Below are 12,934 nucleotides of genomic sequence, written 5' to 3' on the forward strand. Positions count from 1 at the left end.
ACAGCCAATCTATTTATTGTAAACTACCGGTTTCTCTAAACTGGAAGTGTGCAAATTGACTATGTGGTCTGACATGAATTGATTTGATACCCTCAATGACTAATAAATGAAACAAGAATCGCAATTAATTCGGTTTATTCCAATTAAAGTGACCCATAAATCACCTGATATCGATAATAATACTCTAGTACAACCTTGACACATCTGACAAGAGTGTCTACATAAAGATCCTGATAATCACGTCGAAAATCAAACAATTGCTGTTACGAAATTGTGCTGTGATTGTCGTGATGTTAGTATAAAAGACCGATAGTAGTAGGGAAGGTAATGCTTGTAACAGTTACCGCAGTTATAAGCAAGCTAGTCATTTCATTCTGAAAAAAAACGCTATAAAATTGTCTTTACTGACACTACACATCATTTCATGGTCGTAGTTCGATCTCATCATATCAGACTATAGGTGGAGGCTGTTGCGGCTGGAGAATCAGTCATAGGCGGCACACCAAGGGTCCTTGACTGCAGTGAAGTTCTAGTCAACCGAAAATCTTTCTAAATCCCTCAGCTCATCTCCTCTAGTGGTGCCACAAGCTGGTATAAGTGAAGCCTGACAGTGGAGGCTCCCAGAGGTCAAGGCACCCAATTATTTGGAGATGAAGTATGGTTTTACTGAATGCTTACTAAAACGAATACTCATATTCCTCCACCCTGTATTTCTTATGCTGTTTGAATTGGCTAGCCTATGGTTATTCTGAGTACCAACCGGTAAAAAATGTTTCTAAGAAGACGCTGTTCCCCTTCCTAGTTTTTCTTCAGGCAGGTAACTAGTCATGTGCATCCTACCATTGTGTTTAAAAACGGCATCTCACTCTCTTTCTATCTCTCAGAGTGGCCAAGGAAGTGGGTTCTCAGAAGCATAGTCGAATATCTCTTTCTCTAATCTCCAGTTTATTAACATTAGCAAATCCTGGCAATTTTTTTACTGCATAAACATCTAACTTTTGTGAAGTCAGTGCCTAGTAGCATAGCTCGCTGTCAGAGGCACTCCAAATTGTGGGTTCTCACTCTGTTTTCTATAGTTTGTCTATAGTTTCCGAAATGTTCCAAAGAAACACAGCTTTCTTTGTTTCGCGCACATTGGTGTTTTCTTAGACCTTCCTAAAAACAGTGTCCCTTCTGTTTCCTCTTCGGAGTTGTAGAGCGGTTGCTGGTTCAAATGGTTCAAATGCCTCTAAGCACTATGGGTCTGCCGGCCGGAGTGGCGGAGTGTTTCTAGGCGCTACAGTCTGGAACCGCGCAACCGTTACGGTCGCAGGTTCGAAACCTGCCCCAGGCATGGATGTGTGCGATGTCCTTAGGTTAGTTAGGTTTAAGTAGTTCTAAGTTCTAGGGGACTGATGACCACAGCAGTTAAGTCCCATACTGCTCAGAGCCACTTATTTGAACTATTGTTCAAAATGGTTCAAATGGCTCTGAGCACTATGGGACTCAACTTCTGAGGTCATCAGATCCTAAAACTTAGAAATATTTAAACCTAACCAACCTAAGGACATCACACACATCCATGCCCGAGGTAGGATTCGAACCTGCGACCGTAGTGATCGCACGGTTCCAGACTGTAGCGCCTAAAACCTCTCGGCCACCGCGGCCGGCTTGAACTGTGGGACTGAACATCTGAAGTCATCAGTCCCCTAGACTTAGAACTACTTAAACCTAACTAACCTAAAGTCATCACACACATCAATACCCGAGGCACGATTCGAATCTGCGACCGTAGCAGCTGCGCGGTTCCGGACTGAAGTGTGTAGAACCGCTCGTCTACACCGGCCGGCGAGTGGTTGCTGCTAGGGACCTTACACCAGAGGAGATGACAGCTGCGTTGTCTGTGGTGCATCCAGCACTTGTCGTGTCAGTACAAACGAAAGGGCAGTGGACTGCATGGCACTGACCTGTACCCTTCCCAGTTCAACCTTCTGAGAACTTCGTCGAGGGTGGTTCCTTCGTCTGCCTATATGACTCCGCTGCTCGGCTAAGCACTGTCACCTCATTCCAATCTCTTTCCAAAGTTCTCTTACTTACACAAAGCATGCAATTTCCAATAAAAATGTAAGTTACGTTAGTTAATTACCTACAATCACCGGAACTGATATGCGTTGCACTTCTCAGTGTTGATTAACTATTCTGATATTATGAGTCTGTATATTCCGACTCTACTCGTACATTCATTACAGCACATTTTTGGCAAAAAATGTCGCATAACAATATTAATTCCAGCTTCCAGTGTTACGTTCTTTGCTTAGTTCTGGCTTGCCATCTAATCTCAACATTTTCACAAAGCTGACTTTTCTCCATAATTTTCTTTAACTCTGCTATACGTCGCATGGTTCAAGTGGCTCTAAACACTATGGGACTTAACATTTGAGGTCATCAGTCCCAGAGGCTTAGACCTACTTAAACCTAACTAACCTAACGACATCACACACATCCGTGCCCGAGGCAGGATTCGAACCTGCGACCGCAGAAGCCGCGTGGTTCCGGACTGAAGCACCTAGAACCGCTCGTCCACAGCAGCCGGCTGCGTCGCATGGATATAGCTTGTAGTCACGTATACATTTATAGTTGTGCGTATCTCCTTTAACCATTTCTACTTTGCGAATTTGCGCTTTCTGCAGTTTCTTTTGTGGGCGTCTGTATTCATCTGATTTCATTTACCGAATGCCTGTATTTATTGGTGCATTATGCAAACAATCGTACAAGGCTTTTGAGATTTTGCTTTGTTATTCCTTTGTTTGTTTCATTGTTTCTTCTGTAAATACTACCATATCCTTATCTATTGCATTTATTTCCCCTAGACCTTCAGCAATAGTCCATTTAAGACTTACTATAACGTCTGGTCGCAGCATACGAAATAAATTGCGATTCTCTTTTATGTTATTGGTTAACCGTCCTGTCCTTGTGTTCAGGAAATCTGCCTTTATTTACGATTACTTTCAGTTCCCGTTTTCCAGTTCTAACAATACCACCACTAGCAAAGTAGGTTAGAAATCAATTTAATAATGTTGCTCACGTAGCATATGTTCGCTTTATCGGGCAACAACAACGTTATTGACTATGGATGGTGTCGTCAGAATGGAAATAATGAAGTCACTGTAAAAAAGTCATTAATTTTGGCACTTATCTTGAATGGATTCCCACGTAGATTTCGTCGAAGTTGTTATGGCTCATGTTGTTGATTCTAGGGTGATTCCACTTTGCCTGCTGGAAGGTCCAAATCTGTATTTTAGCAATAGTTGAAGACCTAACAAATGCGTATTTCAGGAAATTCTTAATGATCAAACAATCCCAGGTCAGAACAATGGTATGGTAGAAATAATTTTTGACTTGGTGTTCAGGATCCACATTTTTATTTAACTTCTTGTAAATTCACATATACTTCTTCTTAATTGTCACATCATCAAGAAAACAGTTTTGTATCAGTCTTCATGTATTTAATTTCCACTTTAACCAAACACAAGACTTAACTGTTTTTGTACAAAGCGAAATAACAACTTAACTTCTGCAAAGTGAAACAAAGACCGCCCTGTGTGCATTCGCGCCGAAATGGTTACAAGTAAGTCAAAGATTACGACAGTCTCACAGAAATGAATACACACAAGAACCACGTCACTGTACTATATCGACACATCGGAATACCTATACATTAATAAAACCAAATGCGAATATTGTCACAAAATATGTCTGTTACTTCGTAGAAAAGTAGTACGATATTACTGGTATCGAGAACTAGGGTTATAGTGCCGTAATTGTCACGTAAATAAAGAAACATTACACAGTGTATGCACAATTCACATTCTTTTTCCATGTGTGACTCCCTCACTCTGATTTAATGAGGAGTCTCGTTCACTATTCACCTTCTTCCTGCGTCTTATATCTGTTTGCCACATTGCTTACATTTTGTTTTCGAACCTCATATTTCATTTCGTTTTACTCTCACCGTTTCTCTCTAGTTACAGATTTTTCAAATGATGAGTGGCGCAGTCATTAAATATCCTCTATCGACTGCATTTGCTAGTAGCGTAATGCGGACTGAATGCAGGTAAACAATATAACGAAATACAAAGCTGTATAAAACAAACAAACGAAGTTAAGGACTAAACTTAACGTGTATGACATATATGACAAACGTCCGTAAAAATAAGGTGAAATACAGAAGGTCCTGTACTTCCATTGTAGGTTGTGATTTGCTGAATGTGGGGTGTTCGTGTAAGGGCAACGACAGAATTTGGATCGGAAACCGTTCTCATTTACAGCGAGTACACAGACGCAGCAGCTCGCATTTGAGTTATTAGATATTTTGATTAGTTTCGGGAAAAGGCAAATTCATTTGCACAGTTGGTAAATACTTGTAGATTGGATGGGCGCCTGAAGCAGTGCGCAACCTAAATAACAGACTCCCCACTCCCTCCCGCGCTGGAGGCAACAAATGCGGACACAGAATTAACGTAACGAGCTCGTTGCCCGACGGCGGCCCGGCTAACAACCGAGCGCAAGGAGCGACATGACGTTGGCTCGGATAATGGCGTGTGCTGCACGCCCGGCGTCGGCCCCATCTGCCGTGACGGATTGCGTTAACTGAGTGCACGAAAAATAGCGACGTCTGTCAGCAGACTGCCACGTAGTGTGCGTGTGTGTGTGTGTGAACATTTAAGGCTTTTAAGGGCATGCGAGTGCAGCTCAACGAGCCTTAATGTCACTGTGCGCTATACGTTGTAATATAAGGTTAAGCTTAACCCTGGAATGGCACCTGTCGTCGATGCGACGAACATGCAAGGATGTTTACTAGTACAGTTAACATCCTTGCATGTACTGAGCCACAGTACCGCTGACTAGCGTCGTGCGCGCTCAGCTATGCTTCGAGTAATTATAGTTCAATTCTTTTATCTTGGCGGTTCGCGCATGGCCGCCCAGACGCGGGATATTGTTGCGTTGCCAGTTGTACGCCCCAACAGAAGCAGCGGCATAGTGTAGTATAGTTCACAAACTTCCGTTTAGGGGGGAGTGCGCAGTTTGTGAAGTAAAGCCTCCACGGCCGCATTAACCCTTTCGCTGCTACAGAGACGAGCTCCCAGCATTCCACGCTGCGCGCGATTCTGTCATCACTGCACTGCTCGGCTGTGCAGACACATTGTGTTACGACTGCTTTGACACACTTATCATTCGATTTCACAAAAACTATTTGGCCCAAAAATTTGATTTTTACACATCTTCTTGACTGATCCCTTCCCCCCAAAAATGACTTAATTATGTTTCAATGTTCAACACGGTTACTGTGCAACATTAAATGTAGTAAACTATTGCACGAAATTCTGAAGCGTTTGCAGAGGTAAAAGTCCATAGCGTATACTCTCCGTATGGTCGAATTTAGTTACCACAATGTTAAGGATGAAATGTGGACAAGTTACCTAAATTTCATATAAAATTTACTGTATAACAATATGTCATTTAAGTACCAGATAGGTGTCGTATGTAATATTGAGAAATATTCTGTCTTTCGCGACTGTAATAAAAGTTTTATTTATACCAGAGTTATTTCGATTTTTTTATAAAAAGTTCTGATTAAATCAAAGTTGGCGAAGTACACAAAACTGAATTATGGACGTAATAAAACATAGAAAAAACTAAAATATATTGTCAGTGAGGCACAGTGCACAAGCAATTTGTGTTTGTCACAACAGACAGCAAATACTTGCCAAAACATAGATCAGTCGACGAAAACATTGAATACAATCATGTTGCCAAAGCAGTGAAGCAAAGAATTGCGTCCGACAATCAAGTAGCTCGGCAACGTACGAGCCGAGATTCTGCTCTAAATAATACTTTCAATACTGTCGCAAAAGAATACCATTACGCTAACGCATCTTGTCATTTAAGAGAGCTCCTGGAGGACTTTAACATGTCACGCAAAATACAGACAAACACTGTTGGTATGACTATGACTTACTCACGTTTCGTCGAAGTACAATAGCAAATAAACAATTACCTCTGTTCTTTATTGCGGAAAAGTTCGTGAGAATGATACAAACACCTTTTCTTGCTATCGCCTGAATTAGGAGGCTAATTGCTTGTTTGGTTTAATTAATTAATAGAATATGAAGTAATTGGTATAAAGAATGCTTTTTCCAAATTTTCTTTTATAGAAAGTCTGCTATTATGACATTGCTTTTGTACAATTACATTATTTATGACTGAACATTACTAAAACTGAAGACACTCGCCAGTCGAACTCTGGCAACGTCGTTCTCTGTTCATTGGCTGACTGTGTTTTGTGACGTCAGATGCGCAGAACGAACCTAAACTCGGCCGCCGTCGTAAATGACGCGCAGTTTAGTACTCTACGTGACCTTGGCACGAGCAGTCGGCGGCACGCAGCCCCTGGTGAGTTTCCGTCAATAGTTTAGATGTCGGTTTATCGATAAGACGAATGAGTAGCAGTAAGAGAAGAAACCATACTCGTCAGAGGGACTAATGGGTAGCATTGCAGAATAAAATTCCTTCGCCGCGTGGGATTAGCCGAGCGGTCTGGGGCACTGCAGTCATGGACTATGCGGCTGGTCCCGGTGGAGGTTCGAGTCCTCTCTCGGGCATGGGTGTGTGTGTTTGTCCTTAGGATAATTTAGGTTAAGTAGTGTGTAAACTTAGGGACTGATGACCTTAGCAGTTAAGTCGCATAAGATTTCACAAACATTTGAACAAAATTCCTTCGTTGATATCACGAAGGGTTAGCAGTAACAGCGCACATTTACTAGAAGTAGTGTAGTTCCATTAGTAAATTCGTCACATATTTTGGTAGTAATAACAACACTCTTCATTTTGTCTGCAGAACATGGCTTCGAGTAGAAGATGCTTGGACGATAACGAAATAGAGCACTTTTAGAAGAATATTTGGGCGACGTGCTGTCGTCGGAGGAAGAGTTGTTGAACATGTCAGAAGAGGCCGACCTTAACTGTGAGCCTTCCTCGAGTTCAGAGTCAGTTAGAGATGAGACCAATCGTCGACCCATCGACAACGTGGAACAGGAATGTGCAAACCATATCATTCAAGTCTCAACCTCAACTTCTGAATCCATGCAGAAAAACAAACGAACAGGGTGTCATAAAAAAGGGTATCTGAAACTAACAGCTCACCTCTTGTGTCACCTGAGAAGGGTAAATTCTTAGTACCTGGAAAGGTGGTAGCTACAGCTGGAAGACAACGACTATCAAACAAACGGGGAAAACGCCCGAGGAGAATGTGATTCAGTTCACTCCAGGCCCTGCAGGTCACGCGAAAAATGCACAAAGTCCACGTCAGTGCTTTCATTTATTGTTTGTTTCAAATATTTTGGACGCAATGATTACTTACACCAACGATGAAATAAAAACACAACGTTCAATACAAAAATTCGCCTGGCTTCACAAAAGAAGTACCAAAAGCTGAATTCGAATCCCTTTTTGGACTGCTTGTGATGAGTGCTGCTAAAAAGGGCAATCACATGTCAGTTGACGTTCTGTTTGATACAACGAGCTCTGGAGAAAGATATCGTGCCGCAATGTCATCATAAAGATTCAAGTTTCTCATAAATTGCTTGCGATTCAATGACAAAGAAACGAGAGCAGAAAGGTGAAAGACAGACAGATTGGCCCTCTTGTCTTTCATATGGGACCCATTCCTTATAAATTGTAAAAGCAACTACAGACCAATCCCTTATGTTACTACTGACGAGCAGCTGGTTGGATTTCGAGGCCGTTGTCCTTTCAAGATGTACCTTCCATCTAACCATCTAACCCCAATAAGTACGGGGTTAAAATTTTCATGATATGTGATCATTCAACAAGCTACATGTTCAATGCTGAAATATACACCGGAAAAACAACGCTCCCAAGAGAAATGTCCTTTAGCGAATTCATCACTAGTAAATTCGTGGAGCCTCTGAGAAATTCTGGCCGTAATTTGTCGTGCGACAACTGGTTCAGTAGCATAACTCTTGCAAAGACCTTACTCACCAGTAATGGAATAACTATGCTTGGGACAATAAAGAAACATAAGCAAGAACTACCGAAGGATTTTACAGATCCGAAGTTCATGAATAGGGGCCCCGGCTCAAGCTTCTTCTTGTTTTCCGAGGAAATCACCAGAGTTTCGTTCAAATCAACCAGGAAAAATAAAATGTTTATTTTCATTTCTACGATGCATTATGACAACAACATAAATGAAGAAACTGGCAAACAACATATTGTAATGAATTATAATTCTACAAAAGGAGCAGTGGATTCCTTGGACCAAGTATGCAGTAATATGAATTGTGGTAGAAGAACTAGACGTTGGCCCCTCTCCCTCTTCTATAACATGGTGAACATAGCTCTTCACAACTCCTATGTCATCTATGTTGCCAATCTTCCGAATAACCAAAGAGCACCTACAAAGTTTGCATTCGCCATTGGCTGACGAATTGATGTCGCCTTGGATGCACATTCGACTCACACAACCAATCCCACGATTGCTCAACAGTATGATATACAGCTGCCTGAATGTGATGCAACCAGCTAATAATAGCCACCAACAACCTATCCAACAACCTAGTCGTCTTCATGGCGATAGAAAAATATGTGCATACTGTCCTTACAAAAAAACGAAGAATGACAAAATCAATATGCGAAAAGTGCAATAAAAATATTTGTGGGGCTTCTTTGTGAGCTCTGATATATATATATATATATATATATATATATACATATATATATATATGTGTGTGTGTGTGTGTGTGTGTGTGTGTACTCGTAATTTACCGAGACTGATTGGTTGTTGTAGTATGTAAAGTACACGTTCAAAAGCATTTATTTACTAGTCTTTAATTCACGAACATGCATGGCGAGGAGCATCTGAAGAATAGGTATTTCTTTTTGTTTCTAGATCTCTATATAGTAATGTGTTACTTTTATTTTTGCAGTATTACTCTTATTATTACAGTGGAATCTATTGTAATGCTTATTGTTACATAGTTATATTGTTCTTTCCTTACAGATTTTCAAGTTGTGGTTGCCCAAAAGACAGAAGCCATTTAATTGTTTGCTCTTACATTAATAAACGTCGGAACAAACCCACTTCTGAAATAGTTCTTTACCTATATCCCCATACTAGTCCTTGTCTGAACCCTACTTATTTTGAAATTTTGATATCTTATTGATTTAAACGAGTATTACACACATTCCGAGGCTCAAATCGACATACACTGCAGTTATTGTTGATTATACACATGACAAGTGGTGGTGTTCGTCGAATCGACGAATGGGTAGCAGTGATCGTAAAAATCTTGGATAGTTCCAGAGTTAAGAGAGCAAACGGAATCAGTGTTTTGCTGCTTCATAAAAAAGGACGTCTGAGATTGCGAGAGGTGATTTAATAGTTTCGAGACAAGACATATGGCCCTGAACACTATGGGACTTAACATCTGCGGTCATCAGTCCCCTAGAACTGAGAACTACTTAAACCTAACTAACCTAAGGACATCACACACATCCATGCCCGAGGCAGGATTCGAACCTGCGACCGTAGCGGTCACGCCTTTCCAGACTGAAGCGCCTAGAAACGCACGGCCACACCGGCCGGCGACAAAACATAGTAAATTTAATTATTTTGTTTGCAAAATAAAAACAGACAAATATTTGTTATCGTATTCTCCATTGACAAAGTGAATACAATGATTGTAGTGCAGCGAGACTTCTTTTTTATTTTCTCAGGCAAGGAAATTCTCTCCCACGCAGCATTGTAGTAGTCACAGCTGGAGATACTCTTCACATTCGACGGACGTTTCTTCACTCTAAGTTTTTTCTAGGTTTCAAACAGAATCCATCGCTACCGGGGCCACATGCAATTTGCCTCATTTAACTTGACCATCCCAAACCACTTATTGCCCAAAGGTTAAATAAAAAATTGTATACACAAAATTTGGTTTAGCTTATGATCCCCCTTCTTGTAACTTTGTTCATTACGCAGATATAAACAGGAATATGTTTCTTTTAATACCATCATACATTGTTTATTAACTAATCTAGTGTCTCTCTTCAAAACTTGTTCAAGAACGTTTCACAATGTATCATTCGCGTAAACATGACATTATTAAAAATATAACACAAAACTGACTTTGTCTGCGCAAGTACCCGACTCAACATATCTCGTCCGCTTTCTACAGTTCACAGCTGACGAATGGAAACACAAAGAAAACGTACGCACGTACGCTGATCATTCAGTCAACTGTTTTCAGCTGAAGTCTTCTGTGAGCACTATGTACACCAACTAAGATAACGTAGAGACATTACAACTGCTATAGTGTTATAGTATGGCACTACATGTGCCATTATTCTACATAGATGAATAGCATGAGTAACAGAAAGGATGTAAAAATTTTGGTACCTCATTCACGGGTGCGAATGTACGGTAGGTCTCAAAGTTTGGACTGTTGTCTAGGAAATGTAATGTAGTTAAATTTTGTATTAGGATACACTTTCTGTAGAGGCATTACTTTTCGAATCATTCAGGGATAACTTACAAGAGTGATCTTCAAACGCGTTTTACTTCAATAACTCGAAAACCATGGCCTCTAGTGAAAAAAATATCCCAGTACAAAACCTGCCTACATTAAATTTCTTGCAAAAATAGTATCCATTTTTTCTGTAGGATTAATAGTCTGCGCTTAGCAAGTGATAGACATGGAAATCTCGAGTAAGGTGTCTGAAGGTGTTGCATGTTGCCATAGGTAGAGGCAGCTGAATTGCCCATTGTATGGATGTCACCCGCTGTTGTGTACTTCGTGTGGGTCAGCAAAGGAATGAAGATATCTATTATTGTTAAAGAAATGTAAAAATACACTAATGCCCATTAAAATTGCTACACCACGAAGATGACGTGCTACAGACGCGACATTTAACCGACAGGAAGAAGATGATGTCATATGCAAATGATTAGCATTTCAGAGCATACACAAAAGGTTGGCGCCGGTGGCGACATCCACAACGTGCTTACATGAGGAAAGTTTCCAACCGATTTCTCATACACAAACAGCAGTTGACCGGCGTTGCCTGGTGAATCGTTGTTGTGATGCATCGTGTAAGGAGGAGAAATGCGTACCATCACGTTTCCGACTTTTATAAAGGTCGGATTGTAGCCTACCGCGATTGCGGTTTATCGTATCGTGACACTGATGCTCGCGTTGGTCGAGATGCAATGATTGTTAGCCGAATATGGACTCGGTTGGTTCAGGAGGGTAATACGGAACGCCGTGTTGGATCTCAACGGCCTCGTAGCACTAGCAGTCGAGATGACAGGCATCTTATCCGCATGGCTGTAACGGATCGTACAGCCACGTCTCGATCCCTGAGTCAACAGATGGGGACGTTTGCAAGAGAACAACCATCTGCACGAACAGTTCAACGACGTTTGCAGCAGCATGGACTATCGGCTCGGAGACCATGGCTGCGCTTACCCTTGACGCTGCATCACAGACAGGAGCGCCTGCGATGGTGTAATCAACGACGAACCTGGGTGCACGAATGGCAAAACGTCACTTTTTCGGATGAATGCAGGTTCTGTTTGCAGCATAATGATGCTCGCATCCGTGTTTGGCGGCATCGCGGTGAACGCACATTAGAAGCGTGTATTCGTCATCGCCATACTGGCGTATCACCCGGCGTGGTGGTATGGGGTGCCATTGGTTACACGTCTCGGTCACCTCTTTGAACAGTGGACGTTACATTTCAGATGTGTTACGAACCATGGCTCTACCCTTCATTCGATTCCAGCGAAACCCTACGTCTAAGCAGGATAATGCACGACCGCATGTTGCAGGTCCTGTACGGGTTGCTGGATACAGAAAATGTTCGACTGCTGCCCTGGCCAGCACATTCTCCAGATCTCTCACCAATTTCAAACATCTGGTCAATGGTGGCCGAGCTCACAATACGCCAGTCACTTCTCTTGTCAGCTGATCCTGTACGCGCCATCCAAGCTCTGTTTGACTCAATGCCCAGGTGTATCAAAGCCGTTATTACGGCCAGAGGTGGTTGTTCTGGGTACTGATTTTGCAGGATATATGCAATCAAATTTCCTGAAAATGTAATCAAATGTCAGTTCTAGTGTTATATATTTGTCCAATGAATACCCGTTTATTCATCTGCATTTCTTCTTGGTGTAGCAATTTTAATGGCCAGTAGTGTATTTTAGAACTTCGGGTACATGTGGATTTAGACAGAGATCACCAGTGATAGAATTGTTTCGACAACGGTGAATTTGTTACTGTTTAAACAGTTGTACGCAGTTTTGGTGAATCTGCTGATTGTGTCCAACCCGTTCGCTCTCATTCGTTACTGCCTCTGAATGCTTTGCTTGCATCGCAAAGTCGATCATTTTATTGTATTTTAAATCTATATTTGATCAGTAACAATCAGCCTCTTTATGGATACACATGAATAAATTTGTGTGTTATTTGAAGAAACGGGCACTCAAAGATTATCTGTCACAGCCGGCATTATTAACCTAAGGAATTCTTTCTTAATGTTATTCTCAACGAACTTAGCTCATTTATTTATTTGTTTAATTAACTTCACTGATATCTTTTGCTAAGTAAAGTGTTTCATGATTAAACTATGAGCCTATAAGGACTTAAAGCAACAGTGTATGACAGAACCTCTTTTGACTAGATGAGCCATATTAAAATATCTTTATGAGCACTCGCCCTCTGTTGGTTAGGTAGCACCTCACTGATGTCAACTGCCACATTAATGATGTATTATATAGCCGCAGTGAAGCTGCAAAGTCATCTCAAAACGTTTACCCCTTGTAATGACATCATCGTATTTCTCTAATCAACTTGCGGGCCAATTCCAGCATTAAAAATAACAAGAC

This window comes from Schistocerca piceifrons, chromosome 2 (genome assembly GCF_021461385.2).
Source record: "Schistocerca piceifrons isolate TAMUIC-IGC-003096 chromosome 2, iqSchPice1.1, whole genome shotgun sequence".
NCBI lineage: Eukaryota > Metazoa > Arthropoda > Insecta > Orthoptera > Acrididae > Schistocerca > Schistocerca piceifrons.